Below are 21,353 nucleotides of genomic sequence, written 5' to 3'. Positions count from 1 at the left end.
GTAGCTCAAGATAGATAGTTCCTTGCCAGGAGGCTCATACAGAGCTTGTCTGCCCCAACATGTATGGCTAGGAGGCTGGATTTTGGCCCTGAAGAGGGATCTGCCCCGTGTGGAAGAGGATGGAATGGTGATGCGGAAGAGGAAGCTTGATTTAGGGCAGGGCTGCACAACTCCAGCCCTCCAGCTGCTGTTTGGCTACAGTTCCCATCAACCCTGACTATTGGCTACTGCAACTACTGGAGACTATGGGAGCTGTAATCAAACAACAGCTGGAAAAGGCCCAAGTTCGAGGCCAAATGTTATTCTCCAGCCCTCTTATTTTCCACCAAGAGCCAAAGCAGCAGCTGGAGGCTTAGATCAGGCGGAGTCAAACTGAGTGACTGATTTGGCCCTGGGGGAACAGCTAGGAGGTGGCACCTCCATTTCCTTTGCAGGAAGAAAAGCCGTGGGGGTGGCTCTCTGTAGAGCATGACAGGAAAGAACCAAAAAAGGCAGCCTTCATATCAGGCCACCTCTCAGGACCTTCCAGTCTTGCTTGTACTCTGGCAGAAGAACCCAAGGAAACCACCTTTATATCACGAGAGCTCTGTATCAGACCTCCACCCAGGGCAATCCATCCCTGCTGATACTTCAGGGAAAGAGAATGAAGAGGCCCCCTACATAGCAGGCCTCCTCCCAAATGCAGGATCAGCAATGAGATTAGACCTTTAGCCTCCAGGCTGTTTTTCTGCCGGAGAAGAGAGAAGAAGGAAAGCCTGAAAGAGAGCACTTGTCACTGCAGATGTTAGATTTGATATGACAATGAAATAAGACAGCAATGCAGGGACCACTGCATTAGCTACACAACTCAGTGGTCGAATGCCTGTCCTTGACCATCTCTAACAGCCCTTAAAGATGGTCAAGTGTAAGGACAAGAATACGTTTGCTCTTGAGGCTCATTGTGCATGCACTGAGAAGAATCATTAGAATCAACAGAAGATGCCTTCTTAATGGGATACATTGGGCTGAGTGTTTGCACCTAGAACAACACATCACCATGGGAGTGCTGTGCCCATGAATGCAGTAATGCAAAGAGGTGATGTTTCAGACAAATGGTGCGCCTGATTCAGACAGCTCTAGGCAACAAGCTTGATACTCTGGCAATGATTCAGGAATATCATCCAATCTTCAAGGTCAGTTTCCTTTTAAAAGTGAAGAGAGAGTTTCTATAATCCTGACACCATTATTACATTTTATTAACATTATGCTAACTGGATGGTCATACATTGATTTTCTTAAAAGGATTCAATTTCCTGGCCAGAGTGACCAACATTTAGTCTACTAATTGTTTTAACTTAAGAGAAATAAACAGCTCCAGGAGATATGACTGTTTTGGATGCCCCTTAATAAAAATGGAACTACTTTTATAGAATTTCCTTATTTTGCCAAGACCAGATGGCTGAATTTTGAAAGCACATTTAGCAAATAGTTTCTCTCTCTCTCTCTCTCTCTGTCTTTTCTTCTGATAGAGAATAGTTCGTATCTGTATCAATATAAGCTAGCCCTAACTCCAAAAGTAAATGGGATATTTGGCCCAGGGGTCGGGGAGCCAACAAATCAGCAGCTGAAAGTCCCTTGCTGTTGCCTAACAACTGATACACATCTCTTTGCCTTGGCTCAGCCAAATTGCCAAATCAGATCTCAACGTGGATATCACAAGCCACTGCACACCTAACCATGACAGTGCCTGCAACGAGGCAAGAAAGGATGCATCTTGTCAAGAGAAAGGCACACCAGCTGCATTCAAGGGTGGAACTTGGGGGGGCCAGCCAGGGCACGTGCCCTAGGCACCACTGAGGAAGGGGCACCACATCAGTTCCTGCCACCCGCACCCCATTGCCCACCGGCCCGGCCCCAGGGCCCCTCAGCCACTTGCCATCCTGCTTGCCTTGCCCTCTGGCTCTGGCCTAGGATCCGAGCGGCCTGCAAACTGCAGAGAGCTCTTCTTCTCTCCCCGCCTCTCACCTGATTGGCAGGTGGGCGGGGCTTCCAGAGAGGCCTCCGTATAGGCCTCCCTGAAGCCTGGATTTGGCATTCCCCAGCAAGCCAGGAAGGAGGCAGGATGGAAGAGTTCTCTGCAGCAGACTCTCTGCCCAGACCATCCAACACAGCTTTTGCAAGGTAGGCTGTGAATTCCTTTTTGTGGTTACCCTCCCCTCACCCCAGGTATATAGGGATCTGCTTGCCATAGGGCTTTGATGGTGGGGGGAGAGACTGAGAAGTCTCTGAATATTTCATTTAAAACAGATTGAAAAATTTCTGGCTTTAAATTTCTGGCTTTTTACTATCTAAAAAGGCCTGTTGCTTGTTTCATGGCAGAAAATTACAAAAACTTCTGGAACAAACAATATTATATTCATTCATTCATGTATAAATGCACTTCTGTTCAAGTTGTTTTGCAACCCAGAAGGTCTGAGTGAGAACTGTGAAGCATGTGTTGTGCTTTTATTTTGTTTTATTTTTCTTGTGTGTGAACTGCTCTCCAATAACTCACAGGACTTCAGGGTACATCTGGCCAACATGTGAATGCAGCACCTCCATTCCAGAGGAGATGTGTGTTAAAGGGCTTTAAAAGCCTCATGTGAAAAACCTCCTGGAATCAAACTTTACTGAATTTGTTCAAGAATTCTGAGAAAACAAACATAGGCTCACCCTGCATGGTTGAAAGTCTCCTTTGCTAATCTGAAGCGAGGAGGCCATTTTAATAATTAGAGTTTCTAGTGTGTTCTAGGCATTAAAAGTAGCACAAATATATAGTACTCACTGTATATCACTATATATTGTGAAGTGTCCGTGTGTGTATTCAGTGAAATGTATTTCCAGGCAGCATACTTATTTTGAAATATCAGACTTAAAGCCTTGGGGGCCTGGAGTGCATGGAGGCCCTGGACATTGATGGGCTGGTGGCCCATTTTAAAATCTCATCTTGGCCCATTCCAACCTTGCTATGCCCCTGGCAGTCACTACACATGGGTTTCTGCACAACACCTGCACAGAAGAAACTTCCATGTAGAAAGTGTGTCTCTTGTAAACTGACCTTGAATTTTCCATCCATGACTGGGATATCTGAGATTTAGAGTCAATAATAAAAGAACAGCACACTGCTTGTGACAGGAAGGGGCAAATTACAATGATTTCTTAGTCTGGCAGGGGCTTGTTTTGGCCCTGGCAGAACTTGGCTGTCTGCTCCTGTTGAAAATTCCTCTGTCTAGTGTGGCAAACTAATGTATCCTCCTCCCTCCTGGTGTCAAAGTAAGCACTAGAATGGTGAATGCACATATACCCCATCATGAGCCAACAGTCATCACAAGACAAAGGCTGGTAGGAATCATTTACTGGTTTATAGACCCCCCCGCCACCTTCTTCTTCCCCTATTTTGCTAGTGGCTATTTGGGCAGGTGATCCTCTAGTCTAGGACAAAGTCATGTTTTTTAAAAAGCATGATATGAGACAGAGAAAATGACACTTGGAATCCTCACATAACTCCTGCCTGTTGTTCTAAGTCTTTTACAGAGATGGCTCATGTTTTCAGGTTTTGATCAACGACCATGCCTAGATGGTACAGTGTTCCTTTTAAGAGGGATTTCCAGATATTGTTGACTACAAGTCCCATCATTCCTGTTTGGACAAGGGCGCAATTTCAGTGCTTGCCCTAGGTGCTATTTCCCTAGATACACCTCTGCCTGTCCCCCCCCCCCCCCCATAATGAACCTGGGTAGATCAAATGCAGATTTCAGATAGGAAGCATACAACTATGCTTGCATTGAACATAATGTGTAAATAACAGTACACAAGTTGCACATGCATTGAACATAATGTGCAAATAGGGCCTTTACGAACGACTGGAATCTGCAGTGGGTTCTATCTTGTCCTGCTAACATCCACCCTCAACTGCAGTGCAGGCATCTAATTTCAGGAAAAGAGCTAGGTTGGCAATGTTCATCATCTGTGTATGAGTCCAGTCCCTGCTCTTCCTGACCAACCCCTTAGTAGCATTAAGGAAGCACCTTGCATCAGCACCCTCCTCAAGCCACTAAGGGTGGCAATGCTGCCAGCACCTAAAGGAGCAATAACCCTATATCTCTGGTGCAGACTCAAGGAGTAGTTTGGGTAATCCTAAATTATGGAAATAGCATGCTATGTCTTGGTATTATGTGTATGCTTGAATTCATTCATCCCTCAAGTTGTAGAACTGCAGTCGTATTGGCATAGAGGTTAAACCAATGATAATGTAAAGTAAAGTGTGCTGTCAAGTCAATTTTGACTCCTGGCGCCCACAGAGCCCTGTGGTTGTCTTTGGTAGAATACAGGAGAGGTTTACCATTGCCTCCTCCCAAGCAGTATGAGATGATGCCTTTCAGCATCTTCCTAAATTGCTGCTGCCTGATATAATACCAGTTGGGATTCGAACCGGCAACCTTCTGCTTGTTAGTCAAACATTTCCCCGCTGCGCCACTTAAGGTGGGCTAAATCAATGATACAAACTGGAAATTGTAAAGCAGTTTCATGATGCAGAAGCGGAGCCACCATTGGGCAAACAGGTTCAAAGTACCCGGGCTGCCACCAATCAGGGGCCATGAGCACAGCCCCAGATACGCCCCCTGCACCTGATGTCAGATGCGGGGGGAAGTTATTTTGCTCCCAAACGAGGCTGCGCGGCCCTGTTTGGAACCAAAATCAGCCCACGCTGCATTGGCAGCACAGCCAGAGTGACTCTCCCTGCCTGACTCCTGGTCTCGCTGCCAACACAGCAGGGCCAATTGATCTCCCTTCCAAATGGGGCCACATGGCCCCGTTTGGGAAAGAGACCACTCCCCCACATCTGACATAAGATGCGGGGGCGTGGCTAGCAAGGCTCCTCCGTCTGACTTCAGATGCGGGGGAAAGGAGGCCATGGTAGCCACACATGGGCCGCCACCAGCCTCCCTACGCTACTGTCATAATGGTTCTCGCTTAGCTATCCAACATTCATTCATGATTTCTTCCTAGCATGAGCAGTAGAAGTTCTGGACTGCCTCTGAAGTAAACTTAGGAGTCCTAAGATGGAGGTGGAGCAGGAGAGGTTGAATGCTGACTGTTCAGAGTAGGCCTGTTACCATCCAATACCATCCACCCACTGAATCATGCTTGAACACACACCCTACTAGGGATGTGCAAACCGGTTCAAATTTGGACTGGTTTAGTTCGAAGGCTTGAATTCGAACCAAACCAGGCACTGCATTGGCAATACCGGTCTGAGTTTGAACCAATTGAGCTTGATTTGGTTCAAACTGGTTCGAACCTCCATTTTAGGTGCTATCCTCCATTTTGTGTAGTGATGTGCCTGGACCAGTTCAGAGGCCATTCTACAGGCCTCCGGACCGGTCCAGATGTGGGCTGTTTGGGGTTCGGAGCGATTGGGGTGGGGGGTTCCTTTAAGGGCGGGGGAAGGTTTACTTACCCCTCCGGCCGCTTTCTTCCCTCTGGTGCGCGTATTCTCTTTAGTAATCAGGGCAGCAGGATACCTCCCTGCCGCCCCTTTTCCCGCTTGGCTGAAAAAGGCTGCAAGAAGCCTTTTGCGTGTGCGCACGTCGCATGCGCGCTTCACGTCTCTGCAACGTGCACGTGGTCACACACGCATGTCATGGAGACGAGAAGCACGAGCGCGACGTGCGCACACGCAAAAGGCTTCTTGCAGCCAAGCAGGGGAAGGGGCGGCAGGGAGGTATCCTGCCGCCCCGATTACTAAAGTGAATACACGCGCGGGAGGGGAGATAGTGGTGGGAGGGGTCAGTAAACCCTCCCCCGCCCTTAAAGGAAACCCCCACACCAGTGCTGGACCACAGCTCCATGGTTCCATGCACACCCCTAATTTTGTGTCACTTGTGTTGCTTGATTTCATTTGCTGAGCTCATGCTTCCCAGATTTGCCAGATGAGTCTGGCTCTCTGGTAAGCTCTGCAGTGGTACCACTCCTTGAGAACTGGCACCCTATTGTCCAGGGGAGGGGGCAAAAGGTGGGGGCTCCAAAAGGAGGGAGTTTCAAGCTCCATTTAAAGCCATGTGTCTAGCCTTGCAGACTCACTCTTGCTGCAGTCCTCTTTGGCTTGCTGAGTGCTGGCTGCTGCTTCTGCCAGCGAGAGTCTGCCTGCAGACTTGTGTTGTGTTTCTTCCCTTCAGTCCCCAGCTCTCTACCTGTTTTTCTGCTCCCCTCCCTGCTTTAAACCTCCATCCACCCGTGTGTGTGTGTGTGTGTGTGTGTGTGTTTGTGTGTGTGTGTGTGCTTCTACTGCTGACCCCCCCCCCAATTCTAAGTTGTTTTAAAAGTCCCTGGGGTTTGGGAATGTCTGAGCACTGTGTGGCGAGCAGAGCTCACAGCAGGGTGGCAGGCAGAGGTGGGAGGGGTCCCCAAGCTAGTGTGGGAGACCGGGCTGGGGGGTCAGAGAAGACAGCATGGGATCCCACAGGTCCCCATTAGCGGGTTCTTCACCCCAGGTGAGGCGGCGGCATGAAGGCTCTCCTATCTGGAGCAGCCAGCTGCTGCTGAGCCAGGTCCAGGACCAGTGGCTGGTACATCAGGTGCACTGCCAGTGCCGCTGCCCCGTGCCAAGCCGGGCAGGGCAGGGGGCCCTCCTGCCAGGGAAGCTGCTTCCATGGCGGGGGTGGAGGACAGGGGCTTGGCGGCTGGCAGTGCAGCCAGATTTTCCCTCCCTCTTGCAGCCACTTCAGTACTCATTTCGCCACTCAGTGCCCCCCCCCCCCCGATGACGCCCAACTCATGGCAGAGTCCAGTTCTGAGTCCTCCCAGTCTGGCTCTGAGGAGAAAGGGACTGTTGCAGAGGTAGAGGTGCCCCCTCCTCCAATGAAGCTGGGCCCTTCTTCCACGCAGGGTGGAAGGGGAGTGGGTGAGAGTGGTGGGTCCCTAGATCTGCTGTCACCCATAAGGCCCAAGACGGCATCCAGGATGTCAGACACCACCCAGAGCAATAATGTTTGGCGGCGTTTTGAGATCCCCAAGATGCTCCAACTGCTGCTCGCTGTGTCCACTGTGGGGCACAGGTCAGTTGGAGCACAGATTCTAAGCATCTGTGGATGACCTCCATGTGGCGACACATGCAACGGTGTCACCCAGATCTCCTTGACTCGGCTAGCAGCGCTACTGTGCCTAGTGTGCCTGCAACTAGTGCTAACAAGGGCCGTGCAAAGGCTTCCATGGAGCAGGGTACTCTACCAGTCAAGCGGTGGACGTAGTCATCGAGCAAGAAGCATCCCGCTCATGTGAACCCCCATCTCCTCACCCACCTCATAGGGAAGATGATGACAGAAGATGTGACAGACAATGGCTCCAGAATCACGGCAGTAGGAGTGTCCGTGTTGGAGAGTGTGAACATTCACTGCATGGCACACACGCTCCATCTGGTTGTGAGGGACGCCCTTGAACTCAAGAAAGCAAAGGCGTCCTGGAAACAGGGTCGTTCCATGTTAGGTGCTATTGCTACCATGGCTGCACTTGTGGACAAGGCCCACAAGACTGTAGTCCAGAGAGAGAAGTCCAGAGAGAGAAGTCCAAGTGCCTGCTTCGTGAGTGGCAGCATGACCACGGCCTTCCTCAACATCTCATCCCTACAGATGTAGATACCCAGTGGAACTCTACCTTCCTCTTGTTCCTGCACCTGCTAGAGCAAGAAGTGTTCCTCAACAGCCTGGAGAGGAATGTGTCCTTGGGCGTGTGCGACCTATCCAACGCCGAGCGGAAGCTCATGTCTGAGATGGTGTCGGCACTCGAGCACTTCCTGTTTGCCATGAAGAGCTTATGTGCCAAAACCACTCCTCCAAGTCAGGCCCTGCCCATGGCTCTCCTCCTGGAGAAACTGATGGGTGAACTCTGGACCTTGCTGACCATGCCAGAGGGGTGTGCTTTGGCTGGAAGGCTGATGACCAGGGTTGATGACAGGCTGGTTGTTGAGCTGGGTGACACAGAGGAGTACATCCCGTCTTGCAGTGTGGGCAGCCCTTTAACTTCCACTCATTCTTCCTAGTTCAGCAACATGGCATCCTAGGCAGTGGCACCAACAGGACAGGCAATTCCTCCTGCTAAATCAGCCCAGTACTTTAAGTGGGTGTGCCTTGGCACCTTACCCAGTTTGTATGAGGCTTGGCTTACTAGGCCCAACAGTGCAGCGCAATGCATTGCCCAGTACTTGGAGGAGCCTGCGGAGAAAGACCCTGAGACAGATTGCGTGCAGTTCTGGGCAACTCACCACAAAGTCTAGGCTGGACCTGGTGGTAGCTGCTTGCCTCCTCCTCTGCTCCCCAACCAGCATCCAGAGCGAGCGGGTCTTTTCACGTGCTGGCATTGTGGTAACACACGCTTGGCCGAGCAGTTGGTCTTCAAGGTCAACCTCCCCCTACTGGGCTACCCAGAGCTGGTCATTGAGTTAGACGCATCTGGGGCCTAAGTGGCCTCCAGCAACATGTGGTGGACCCGCAACTCTGAGGCACCTTTCCCCACAGGCAAAACACATGTGCGAAGAGCAGAAAACCAAGGTGTGTTACTTTAAGTTCTCCTTCAGTGTGGTGGGGTTTTTGTTGCCTTGCCTCTCTTTCTTTGCAGTTTGCATGCCAGTATGGTTTTACTGCCTTGTGCAGTTCTGCTAGGTCTTGCTTGTTTGTGGCTGTTGTAGTAGTCTGTGGTGTTTGGTTTCCATGGTTTTGCAGTTGTGTAGGCACAGCAGCAGGTCTGTCTCTGTGGTTTTTTTGGTTTTCAGCTTGGTTTTAGTTGGATCACTGCGTGTTCCTAGGGGCAAAAAACCAGGGTGGGTGGTAGGCAACCATGGATGCCAACTGCCACCCAAATCTGAAAAGCAATCAGGCACACCTATGATTAAGGGATTTTTTTAAAAAAAATATTTTTGCATTTCTCCCATAGGGGATAGTGGCGATTTGAGGCAGCCCGGGCAGCCCATTCTCACCCCCCCCGGGGCGGGGCTGGGAACCCCAAAGTGGGTTTGGGGGAACGGCAGGTTGTACAACAACTCAACTCCCCACAGGGAGCCCCAAGCCAGTGGGGTTTATGGTTCTCCCCTCGCCCGGAATATTTTAGTTTCTGGCCTCTTAACTGTCTATCAGAGTGGATTATTTATATATAAATAAATAAAATAAAGTTCTTCAAAGTAAGTAAGTAGTAAGTAAGTAAATTTATTATAAAGTTCTTCATAGGGATTCATTGAGAGAACTCATACAGCAGTAAGTCCATACACAAACTGATTATTGGTATGCTGTATGAGTTCTCTCAATGAATCCCTATGAAGAACTTTTCATTCATACACACACACACACACACACACACACACACACACACACTCACTCTAAGAATCCCCTCTGATAGACTGTTAGTATGTTAAAGAGGCCAGAAACTAAAAAATCTCTGGGAGGAAAAACCCATAAACCCCACTGGCTTGGGGCTCCCTGGGGGGAGATATGGCACAACCTGCCATGCCCCTAAACCCACTTTGGGGTGCCCAGGCTGCCTCAAATCCCCATTATTCCCTAAGGGAGAAATCCAAAGGTTGGAAACAGTGTCAAAGATCATTAAATATCACAGGAGTGTCCGATTGATTTGGGGTTTGGGTGGTAGCTGGCACCTCTGGGTGCCTACTACCCACCCCAGTTTTGTGCACATAGGTGCTATGCATAGGAAATAATGGGCCAGTTTGAGTCCCCATTATGCCCTATGTAGAACCTTTTAGAACTGGTTCAAATTTAAACCAAAACGTGGATAGGGGGTGGGTTCTGAGAAAAACCAGAACTGAACCTACCATCCATGGTTTGAATTTGAACCAAACAGGCGAAGCCAGTTTTGTGCCCATCCTTAGCCCCATCCCCTCCCAGTCTGTCATTCCACTCCACACTGAATGTTTGAACTGCCCTTCATCATATGATTTTACTATTTAGCAAAGTAGTATTTAAATGACATGGACAATTTGGATGTTCTACCACCTTCACATGATTATGTGGTGACCGTGCATGAACTTTATGTACCCTAGATTTATTCCCGTTTTTGAAAACTTCACTTCATACCATAATGGCAGCTTTTAGTATGTTTGGCTTTTTTTGGTAACTAAAGCTCTACCTGCTAAAATTAAGATCTCTGTAACAATGTGCAGTTATTTGAATATCACACTCATTTAAAAAAAAAAACCCACATGTGATTGCAGCTGTTTAAAATTAAACTTTGCAACAAAACAACTTTGCAGCTGAGATGTGACAAGAAATTTAAATGTATAGACATTAGGGACCAAAGAGCATCCCAACACTGTTATGTTTTATTATTTATTTTATTTAAATGAATATACCACCTGATTCCAAAGGCTCTAGGCAGTTTATAACACACACAAGGTCACAAGGCCCAGATCACAGTTCTCCCCCACCCGCCACCCATCCCCAATATCTTACGTTAATCTTTCCAGACATCGCTCCATCTATTCTACTAAGATATGGCTATAAGCTAGCCAAAATGTCTTTTAAAGTAGACTTTCAGATACCTCTGTAGATTAAACCACACACTTACTTAGAAGGCAAAATATCCTCTAAGTTTATAAACAATTTTAACCTCTACCTGGGGAAGAAGTGCCTTTTTGAAGAGGTGATTCTCTTATATTAAACAATTGTCTATTCAGTCCAGCATAGTATCCCTGCAGTAGCGGTTGCAATGCTTCCTGTGAGTGTTTTAGACTGCAAGCCCTTAGGGATGGAGAACCATTTCCTCATACTTTTTGCTATGTAAACTGCTTTGAGAAAAAGGGGGTATATAAACCCCTGCTAACTTGGCAAAGAGGCACCTTTTAATGTGGTGATTCTCTTTATTTAGCAGGGGGAGAGCAACTGGCCCTGTCCACCCCCAGCACAGTACCTCCAGTGACTGTTGCTGGTGTCTGTCTTATGCTTCTTTTTAGATTGTGAGCCCTTTGGGGACAGGGATCCATCTTATTTATTTATTATTTCTCTGTGTAAACTGCCCTGAGCCATTTTTGGAAGGGCAGTATAGAAATCGAACAATCAATAATAAATAATAAATACTTTTAATAATTTCACGGGGGGGAACTCCAGCCTGGATTACAATCTTGCACACAGGCTATTTAGGTCCCATTGATGTCATTATGGCAAAGTATATTGGAAAGATGTATAGACAGACCATTTTTCTTTGCACCTTCAGACTGACGGGAGAACAGAAATTTCTAAGCAAATGACTACTACAAATATTTATATACTGCTTTTCAACAAAAGTTCCCAAGCAATTTACATTGAGAAACAAACAAACCTAACTAAGGGTCTCTGTCCCCAAAGGAGACACACACACACCTTCCTTTTTATGAAGGGAAGTTATCATAGCTAGCTAGCTACCACTCACGCATAGGTGGATGAGGAATCAAATCCATCTATTTTCTTCATGTGTCTTAACAGATTAACCATTTCATGTGTGATCTGACTCAACTGATGGACCTATGATTTCTGCAAGACTGCCATTGGGATGCCTTTATTAGGTCAATTAAAGTTATCAATAGGCTCCCCTCCCCATTGCCAAGGACATCTGAGGAAATCTATTTCCTCAATTCAGTTTTAAAGGGAAAGAACTGAGTTGACAATTCTCAATGTAACAGGCAGTAACTTCCGCAGTTGCGAAGCGTAATTACCAAATGCCCTTAGCCTCTATAGCTGAAGGTTACAAGGAGGATTAACTCTGGGACTGCTCAATCAGCAGAATCTGAATTGTAAAGTTTTCCAAATACAGGCAGGTTCCTCCAAAGCCTCTAACACCAAATGGATGAGCCTGACTTAACAAAAAACAAGTGATTAATGATCAAATACAACAGATGTTTACCGAGGATAAATGTCCTTACATTTAATCTGTTTAAAAACCTACCTGCTAACTAAGAGGGATTATCTTAAATGATCATTGATACAGACACATTTATAAAATGAACATTTTATTCCTCCCACTTCTTTCTTCCATCCCCACCTCTCCCTCTCTCTGCGAGTAAATCAATATTTTGCTAATATATTAAAAAGCTGGGACGAGGCAGGGAGAATGAAGAAATGGATATTGTTGTTGACATTACTTTTGTTTGTACATAAAACCATGACTGCTCTTGCGATCAAAAAGAAGTGCAATTATGGATGAGCACGTCTAAAGCTTGTCATCAGTGAATCATCAACAAGGCAATCTAATGCTTGAGAAAGCACATTGCCACACAATGTTGCAAGTATTCACTTGTTCCATTGTAAACACTAATTTTAAGACACTCCAAGAAATAGCCTAGTGTAGTGGTGAAGGGTAGAAGGAATGCTAGCAAGCTTTGAGGGATAAAACCGTTTGCCTATTTGGGCCCCTATAAAACAGGTTATACAAAATGGGTCGGATAATAGCTTTTACTGGCTCATCTTATGTCAACAAAAAATTATGAACACTTAAGTTACACCTGTTTTTAGGCACATTTATTCTGGAAAAAGAGAGCTCTGCACATTCACTTTATTGAATATACATGGATCCAATAAAAGATAGAAAGAACTACCTTAAATGGAGTCAGATTAATAATCTTTCTAACCTAGCATTTCACATAATGCTCTCTCCGATTCTGGACATTCAAATGCTATAAGATGTACCTGGGACCTTAAACAACTGCTGAATTATGACTTCTACACTATGCAAAGTTACTCCATGCTCAGTCACTTAGCCTTTTAGTATCACAAAGATAAACAGCTTTAAATGGCATTTCTAGCACAGTATACATTCTATATCATGTGGCATTATTAATGATGATTTATCTTCAGAGAATGATGCCCCACCCCACAGGCCAGCTTGCTGCCCTTTGTTGGCTTGAAGTGAATGCAACCTGTTGCCTTGGGCCCCTGCCCCCTTACCAGTCCCACCTCCCTGGGCTGGAGATTAACACTGATGCTGCTATACCTTTCAACAGCCTGCCCCCAATCCCTGGGCCAGAACTGACACACACACCCCGCCTCCCTTGCAGGCTGGACTGGGCCGCTGGGTATTCCCAGTGTGCCCTATGATTGGTTTGATATTTGCCCTGCCTCCCTGAAGGAACCTGTTGTAAATTTAAGCGCCAAAGCAATGCAGCCGGCGCCCTAGCTCATTGCACTACTGGCCTGGGAGCAGCTCGGCCGGGGCACCAGCAGCAACTCTGCAAAGGTCAGAAGAGTAACTGGGTGGGGGTCTCCCACTCTGGATGTGACACCCCCACTTGGGAGGGGGACTCCTTTTCCCAAGGGACTTGTGTGGAAGTGGTCATGGAGGAGGTGGCTTCAATCCTGGAGGTTTGAGTTGGGGTGGTCTTGCAGCTGATGCCTTGAAAGCAGCACTTGGGGAGCTCATCTGAGGTTCTTTTTGTAATCAAATCTGTCACACAGCCCAGAAGACGGGCTCCCCAGCAGAGGAATGGTACTCACTGGGCTGAATGAGGGGTGAGCTTGGGTGGGCTTGCTGTCCCCCAAGGTGCCCCCTTTTCGGCAAGTGGAGTGAAGCAGACCATGGGGAAGGTGGGTGGGTGCCAAGTCTGAATGGCGCTTTTGCCTCCGCCGGTGGCTCTGCATAGACGAGGCATCTGAGCCAGGGTGGCAAAATCAGGGGTGACAGCAGGCCCCACTTCTTTCAGTCTCTTCCCTGAATCTAGACAGAGGTGGGGGGACTCCGTTTGCTCATCTCTTGCGACTGGTGAGAGAGGTCAAACTAGACTACCATGGGAGGGAGCAGCAGTATAAAGGAGATGGCTGGGTGGGCAGGAACTCCGGCGTGGCCGAACCTGTCTGGGACATGCAAGGGGAACCCAGAATGAGATCTGGCCTGGAGTGCCTGGCTAACTGCTTCCTTGTCCACATTCCCATCAGGGCTGCTGCTCTTCCCAGAAAGACTCGCCCTTTTGCTCAGGCACGCTTCCACCACAGTCACGCCACCTGCCTCCTTCTGTGCCCTTATTTATTGTAGCGTTTCATGCAGGAAGAACCCCAGTTTGGGAGGACCGTCAGGAGGGCCTGCATTCTCCCTCCCTCCAGAGGTGGCTTTCTGAGCCCGGCTACGGCCAGGGCCAGACTTAGGCTGGCTTGCCCAGTGCCCTCCCGATATACAATCTGGTCCTGCTCCCTTGTCAGCTTCCCTCTTACCAGTCTTACTTTGGCCAGGCAGGCCATGTGGATCCAGTGGCAACTTCACTGACCTTTTCAGCACCAGATCTGTCTGCTCGTCCAGCACTCTAACCACTACACCACGCTGGCTCTCTAAAGGTATAGTTGAGACATTGAGTCAGTGTCGACTCCTAATGACCACAGAGCCATGTGGTTTTATTTGGTAGAATGAGAAAGCTGGACTTTGAAGAAACAAGATAGAAAAAGTATTGATGCTTTTGAACTTTAGTGCTGGAGAAGACTTTTGAGGATACCATGGACAGCCAGGAAAACAAATGGATCATAGAACAAATCAATCCAGAATTTTCACTCCAGGCACAAATGACCAGGCTCAAACTATCATACTTTGGACACATTATGCAAAAACCCCGTTCCCTTGAGAAGTCCACAATGCTGGGGAAAGTTGAAAAAAAGAGAAGAGGATGACCAGTAGCAAGGTGAATGGACTCAATTATGACAGCAATTAATGCACCAATGAGATACCTAAAAAGGTCGTTGAAGACAGATTACCCTGGAGAGAATCTATTTATGTGGTCGCTAAGAGTCGACACCAACTTGATGGCACTTAATCAATCAATCAGTCACCATTGCCATCTCCCATGCAGTATGAGATGATGCCTTTCAGCATCTTCCTATATCGCTGCTGCCTGATATTGGTGTTTCCCCATCGTCTGGGAAACACACCAGCAGGGATTTGAACCATCAACCTCTTGATCCCTAGGCAAGTTACTTCCCCACTGCACCATTAGGTGGCTTAACATTAGGTGAACATAAAAACATGATAGCAATAGCAATAGCACTTACATTTATATACCGCTCTATAGCCAGAGCTCTCTAAGCGGTGTACAATGATTTTTTAGCATATTGCCCCCAACATTCTGGGTACTCATTTTACCGACCTCGGAAGGATGGAAGGCTGAGTCAACCTTGAGCCCCTGGTCAGGATTGAACTTGTAACCTTCTGGTTACAGGGCGACAGTTTTACCACTGCGCCACCAGGAGCTCTGGAGCTCTGCGCCACCAGGAGCTACATCATGATAAATGATGTATTAGAAGCCTAGAGATGACTGACACAGTACAAGCATATGGTAGGGAAAAATAAAATAAAATCTAACGGTTGTTATGGAATAAAAATTGAAAGTAGGAGTAAGATTTACAGTATAGCTGTACAAAAGCTATGGCTGTACAAAAAGCAAGAACAGACAAAGTTGCCATTAATGGAAGAGATCTAAAGGATGTAGTAAACAGTAGTTAATAATGGTATGAAGTGCGTACAAATGTTTATAAAAAGCATAAAAGATATAAGAGGACATAAAGGCATAAAAGCAAAAATGCATTAAAAGTAATATAAAAGATATAATGAAGGCATAAAAAGGCATATAAAATCATACAAGGGCAACTATAGGCATAGAAAGTGTTTTGCCAATTTAAGACAAGGTAAGAAGATGTACGACTAAAACTGTAGGACCACAGAGCTGCCATGAAGCACTGTGTGGCAGCAGACTGAGGGCGTGATGGAGTTAGTCCATCAAATTTGGCACTGGCCGCGAGCTAGAGGTCATCATCCGCTGGATCTTAATCGCTGCCATGCAAAACCTGGCAATCTTGTAAAAGTGAGACCCAGCGTGGTGTAGTGGGTAGAGTGCTGGACCAGGACTGGGAAGACCCGAGTTCAAATCCCCATTCATGAAACTAGCTGGGTGAGTCTGGGCCAGTCGCTTCACTCTCAGCCTAACCTACTTGACAGGGTTGTTGTGAAAGAGAAACTCAAGTATGTAGTACACCGCTCTGGGCTCCCTGGAGGAAGAGCGGGATATAAATGTAAATAATAATAATAATGATGATGATGATGATGGTGGAGTTGAGATGTGACATGTATTTCAAGGAGTTTTCAGAGCCACTCTGTTCCCTTCATTGTACATAAACTTCTGTCAAGTTTGACATGGCTCAAAAAGCTTTACTTCTGGAATGCTTACACAGAACTGGCACATGGAACGCTTTTAAATATATCCACCATTAGGGCTGCAGGCTTTTGCCGATTAAGTTATTTAGCTGATTTAACTTAAAGCCAGGGTGGATTTGATTTAAATCAAACTGATTTAAATCACGATTTAAATCACTAGCAGGGTGGATAAAAATCAAAAAAATCTGATTTAAATCAAAAAAATCTGATTTTTTTGATTTAAATCGGATTTTTTTTATTTTTATCCACCCTGCTAGTGATTTAAATCGTGATTTAAATCAGTTTGATTTAAATCAAATCCACCCTGCTTAAAGCTTTAGTTGATTAATTGACAAGATCAATCAACTAAAGCTTTAGTTCAGGGTGACCAAATAGCAGCACATTTTGCCTGGCTCCTGGTGATCTTATGAATTTTTTGTTGTCATGTTAGAAAGTTCACCTACAATTTCAATGGTAAAGAGAATAAAAATGCTGCCAGGTTCTTGTAACATGAAGAGATACTGATACTCAGATTTTAGCTCTCTCTTTTGGATTTTATGTGCAATGCCCTCAAACCCAAGTGCCTGTGCTCCGTTACTATGAAGTTTTTACTGCTAGAGTGCCAAATTAATTGTGAAGCCTGGCTACTTTTGAGGGGAACAGTATGTGCAGCAAACTACACATCTAGCCCCAGAACTAGTAACTGGAGACTATAGTAGCCACCATGAATTCTTAACTGATTAGAGGTGCACCAGGTTTAATTGGTGAAGTCAAGTTTGGAATGATGGCAGCAAATGGCCAACTTATTATTTCCAATATATTTTTACTTGTGTATAATATTGTAAATGGGTATAAAAAACAAACACAGCAAAGATGGCTTTTCCTTCTAACACGGCTCTCACATGTCCAAATCCAATATTATCCACTGCATCCAATTTAATGCAAGAGTGAAAAAAGAATGGAGAGTTTTGTGTTGATTTCACTTTAAGAACTGATAAGTTTTGCAGTGTAAACTTCTAGGGTGCTCCAATTTTAATGCTTGCTGTTCTCACAGAGTTAATATATGTACAAGCAATGTTATTTCACATATTATTTCCAGAGAAACACATTTGAGATTTTCATTTCCATTTCTGGGGAAACAAAGAGGAATTTGATTGTAAATTCTGCTAGAAACAATTCCTCATTACCACCAGATCAGTAGTGAACAGAGTGTTCTGGGTAGTCAACAATTTACCCTTGTCTGTTTTATTCAGATTGGACTTCTTTGCAGTTGCTTAGAGGCCCCCCTGTTTTCCTTGTGTGCTTTTCTTCAGCTTTGCTGAATACAGAGAGTACAACTGGAGTAGGGTGAATTTTAAAATTCATCTCTTCCTGCTCAGCATTTGCTTTTCATTGTTTACAGATATAAACATACATGTTTGGAAATCATTGGGATTGTTTCGAATCCAAAGCTGCAGCTGCACTGCTCCTTCTTCATTTACAAAGATGGCCCGGCGGAATTAAGCATCTGGAATTTCTTCACCACTCCAATAATTTATATTCTGTTTATGAAGGCTATACAATGTTGACATGACATTACTGTTTGTCTTGTGGCATCACAAAAGTCTTTTCACTGGCATCATGTTCTTTTTTGCATTTTCTCACTATGTAAATTGCATCGCTTTCTTCTTAGCAGGCCATTTTCAGCTGTGAAATTATCTCTGTTTATAAAAGCATTAATCAGACTGCATGTGTGTACTTAAGGTCCATTTCCACCATTTTTCTGATGAAGTGGAATTACATTGCAACTCTAGGCTTTTAGTTCTGTGAAAATGAATCGAAATGTACATAGTGAACTCTGTTTGATACATTGCACAATTTCTAAACTCCATCTAAAGGGTTGTGCCTTTTATACTGAGTAATTGGCACCACATTTGTGCCACTAGAATAGAAGCTTTGAAAATTACTGCTTGCCTTCTGTCAGTCATCTCTGGAACTGAATATAAACTATTGCATTTGCAGACTCATTGCAGAGTATTTCGTGGGGAGGCATGTTTGTTATTTTTACGTTCATAAATCAATCTTGCTACTATTTTTGGAGACTATATCTTTACTGCTCATCCATTTTATCTAGCCTACATTTTGTGACTCTTTAACCCTTGGCGAGCACTACATGGAGGGGAATGAGGGAGGAATTCAATTTCTTCTTAAGCCAACTCCAGTAAAGCTCAGCATATCATTCATAGATGGCATTATGGAGGAACAGGAAGACAGCCAAGACTACTATCCCCTACATTTCTCAATGCAGAGCTTTTCTACAAGAACACTTCTGCTCCTGTCCAGGAGCTAGAATATCATGGACCAAAAAAAAAAGCAAAAAAAAAAAGCAAAAAAAAAAAAAAAAGCAAAGCACTGCAGCTTTGCCAATACTCAACAGCTCTTTGCTTCAGCAATTTCTTCAATGAGTCCATATAGTAGCACACTAATTTAAAAAGATTTCCTTCATTGTCTAGTAGCCATCTAGACAATGACTTTCTTCGTTGTCTAAATCAGGAGCTTTCCCTTCACACCCCAAAGCCAAGTTCTTATCATAAAAGCACATGTATTCATTCAGAAATGGATTATCTTCCAAGGATTGGTAGTTATACCTTTCAGTAGGTGCTAATTTGCATATTCCCCCACCTTTCCAGTGGGTGGTGCATTATCTAAGCCATGTACATTTTAAGCACACTTCAATCTCCCATTAATACGGTCAGAAGCAGTGCTGTTGCCAGCATTCATACTACCCATCTGTAACAAACATTTCCTGTCTATTGAGTCAGTTGTACTGCCATGGGTTCCCACTTCAAGGAAAAACATCCACTAACCTTCCTCACACACCCCCACACAAGTATCTGTGACAATACACAGCAGAGATTTCAAACAAGTGAACTAGAATGAAGCAAGCAGCCAGCCTCAGCAAAGCACAGTGATTAGAGCAAACAATTGTTCCAGAGAAGCGCATGGCTACGCTGAGACCATCTTCTTAGAACTGGAGAAGAGATCTGAGGCCATTTTTCACCAGGTTCATGAGAAAATGTCAGCACACAGCTGCTCCCGCACTGTCAGATTGCTTCTTACTTTGGCCAAAGGGGGGACCCAGCCAGTCACCCCTTACAGAGAAAATTTTAAAGGGCCCATTACAAATCTGATTTATTAGTGTGCTCCTAAGGCTCTCTCTGCTGTGCTCTGCAGATTCTGATGGGACACAGAGCTCAATGTCAGTGAGAGCAAATATATGCTTCTGTATGCATTTCAGATCACAGGGATTAAAAATGTCCAAGATACCAGACCATCCCTTGCTCAGCCCCATTTCTAATCCATTTTCCAAGACCCCCAAGGCAGTGTACATCAGATCACAAATTAGTACAGTGGGGAATGTATGTGCATATCTCTTGCTAACATGAAAATAAATACAAAGGTTTTTGCATTCACATACAATGCTTTTTTGTTCCAAAAGGCACAGTCAGAAGGCATGTTCAAGAACAAAAGGAAATCCGTCATTCACCAGGAAAGTAAACACAAATGCAGTGGGATTTTGCAGGCTATAGCTTGCTTTTATCTTGCAGGACAGCAGTCACACTCAGGCAAATACAGAACTCTGAAATACGAAATCCTTCCTTACCACTTGCTTTTTAACTCATTGGGAGACTGTTCAATTTTTTAAAATGGTTTCTGTGCTCTTAAAGACAGTCAGAAAGTGACTTGGAGAGAAGATGGTGTTTTTGGCACTGGCCAAAAAGGAAGCCTCCCAAAGTTACTACCTTGCAGGGCTCTCTGTTGCAAATTCACACAATGCACAACCAACTCCAATAACATTTCACCCCAATCCCTAATCATGCTACCACCTTGAGAAAGTCAAACAGTCCATTCTCCTTCTCACTGCTCAACATCCAACAAGATGCATCGATTTACTGGCCCTATGAGGTTTGGTTGCTGTTGCTGCTGATGGTTTTGTTTCCTAAATCTCAATACATATCTGACACTTTGTGACTGAGAGACAGGTTGTGCGCTCTACTAACAGCAACCCCCCTCCCCCCTCCCGGCTTTCTACCCAGCACCCAAATTCTTCCATACAGCCAAGCGAGATTCAGGATCAAGTTTGGATTCCACCTCGGTTCAAACCTAGGTAGCGCCATCCATACTGAGCTGGCATGGTGGGATTTAAATGCCCACAGCTGGACACCCGCCCCCCTCCCCCTTCCGGGTCTCCGCTCACTGAGAAACGCTGGCTTCCACGCGTTACAGGCAAAGAGAGCTGGAAGGAGCGCGGGGGCGGGGGGAGGGGGTATAAAAAGAGCAGGAAAATGAGGGAGAGCCTTCCGCCTACCTTGCCATGGTCCTCACTCAGCCAGTCTGCCCTCTCCTCACGCTGAAGCCACCTGTACTGATCCAACCCATTTTGGAAGGAAGGCGATAATCTCGAGCCTCAGCTGGGTTTGGGAGTTTCCAGCACGGATGTCTAGAATTTTCCGCTTAAGCCAGACACAGCAGCAGCAGCAGCAGCAGCAGCTCCAAACTGCAGCTGAGCGCTTTTGTTTTCCCTGCTCTCGAAAGGCAAAGCAAGCGGCGGCGGCGGCGGCTCCCTTCGTCTCTCTCTCTTTCTCTCTGCCCAACCCCCTACCGGCAGCCCAACTCCGCGCCCGTTCAGTCAGAGCCGGTTCCGCTTCTGAGCGGTGATGACCTATTCCGTGGCCGTCTCTTCCTCTCGCTCCCCCCGCAGATAAAACAGCGGGTCTAGGTGGCTGTCAGGTGGCCCTCCCTCTCTTAAAGGCAGAAGACGCACCGATGGAGCCTTTGAGCTGCCTTCTCTTTCTTTCTTTCTTTCTTTTTTCTTCCAACAAGCTATTTACATTACAAAGCAGCCGGCTGTGGGGGAGGGCGAATATCGCTCTGAGGAGAGATAATTAGCGTGGTATTCCCAGGATTCTTCTCAAGCTCCCCCCCCCCGCCCAGATATTGGGAAATATCGTGCGGTACACAGGGCTATCATTAAACTTTTCAGTGTGGAGAGCCAGGCACGGCTAGCACGTCATGCCTCTGCATGCAAACAGATCTAAACACACACCTCATTTTACACTTTAAGAGACGCTCACGCGGAGTGCCTCGTTGAGGTAAACTGGCAGTGGTTTTATCACAGGGGGTTGCTGCATACCACCACTTCAGCACAAGCAGGG

At 46.1% G+C, this 21,353-nt stretch overlaps 1 protein-coding gene and 1 long non-coding RNA gene across 24 annotated transcripts in view; one reads left to right on the top strand and one right to left on the bottom strand.

Annotated features, from left to right (window-relative positions):
• Nucleotides 1-21,353, bottom strand: part of MAGI2 (membrane associated guanylate kinase, WW and PDZ domain containing 2) — a 953,479-nt gene that overhangs the window by 532,635 nt on the left and 399,491 nt on the right. The window contains exon 1 of one of the 23 annotated variants that reach the window (XM_053251279.1): nt 20,507-21,119. The exons of the other annotated variants lie outside the window; for them this stretch is intronic. The gene's annotated coding sequence lies outside the window, so the exon portion shown is untranslated. Of the gene's footprint in view, nt 1-20,506; nt 21,120-21,353 lie in introns of those variants that run through there. 23 annotated transcript variants of the gene reach the window in all.
• LOC128325653 (uncharacterized) lies at nt 1,883-18,160 on the top strand. The gene is made up of 2 exons (XR_008307535.1): nt 1,883-2,160; nt 17,561-18,160. It is a non-coding gene; the product is annotated as an uncharacterized LOC128325653 (long non-coding RNA).

The sequence above is a fragment of the Hemicordylus capensis genome, chromosome 5 (assembly GCF_027244095.1).
Source record: "Hemicordylus capensis ecotype Gifberg chromosome 5, rHemCap1.1.pri, whole genome shotgun sequence".
NCBI classification, from domain to species: Eukaryota; Metazoa; Chordata; class Lepidosauria; order Squamata; family Cordylidae; genus Hemicordylus; species Hemicordylus capensis.
Note: the sequence above shows the minus strand (reverse complement) of the source record. Positions and strands in the feature narration are given on the sequence as shown.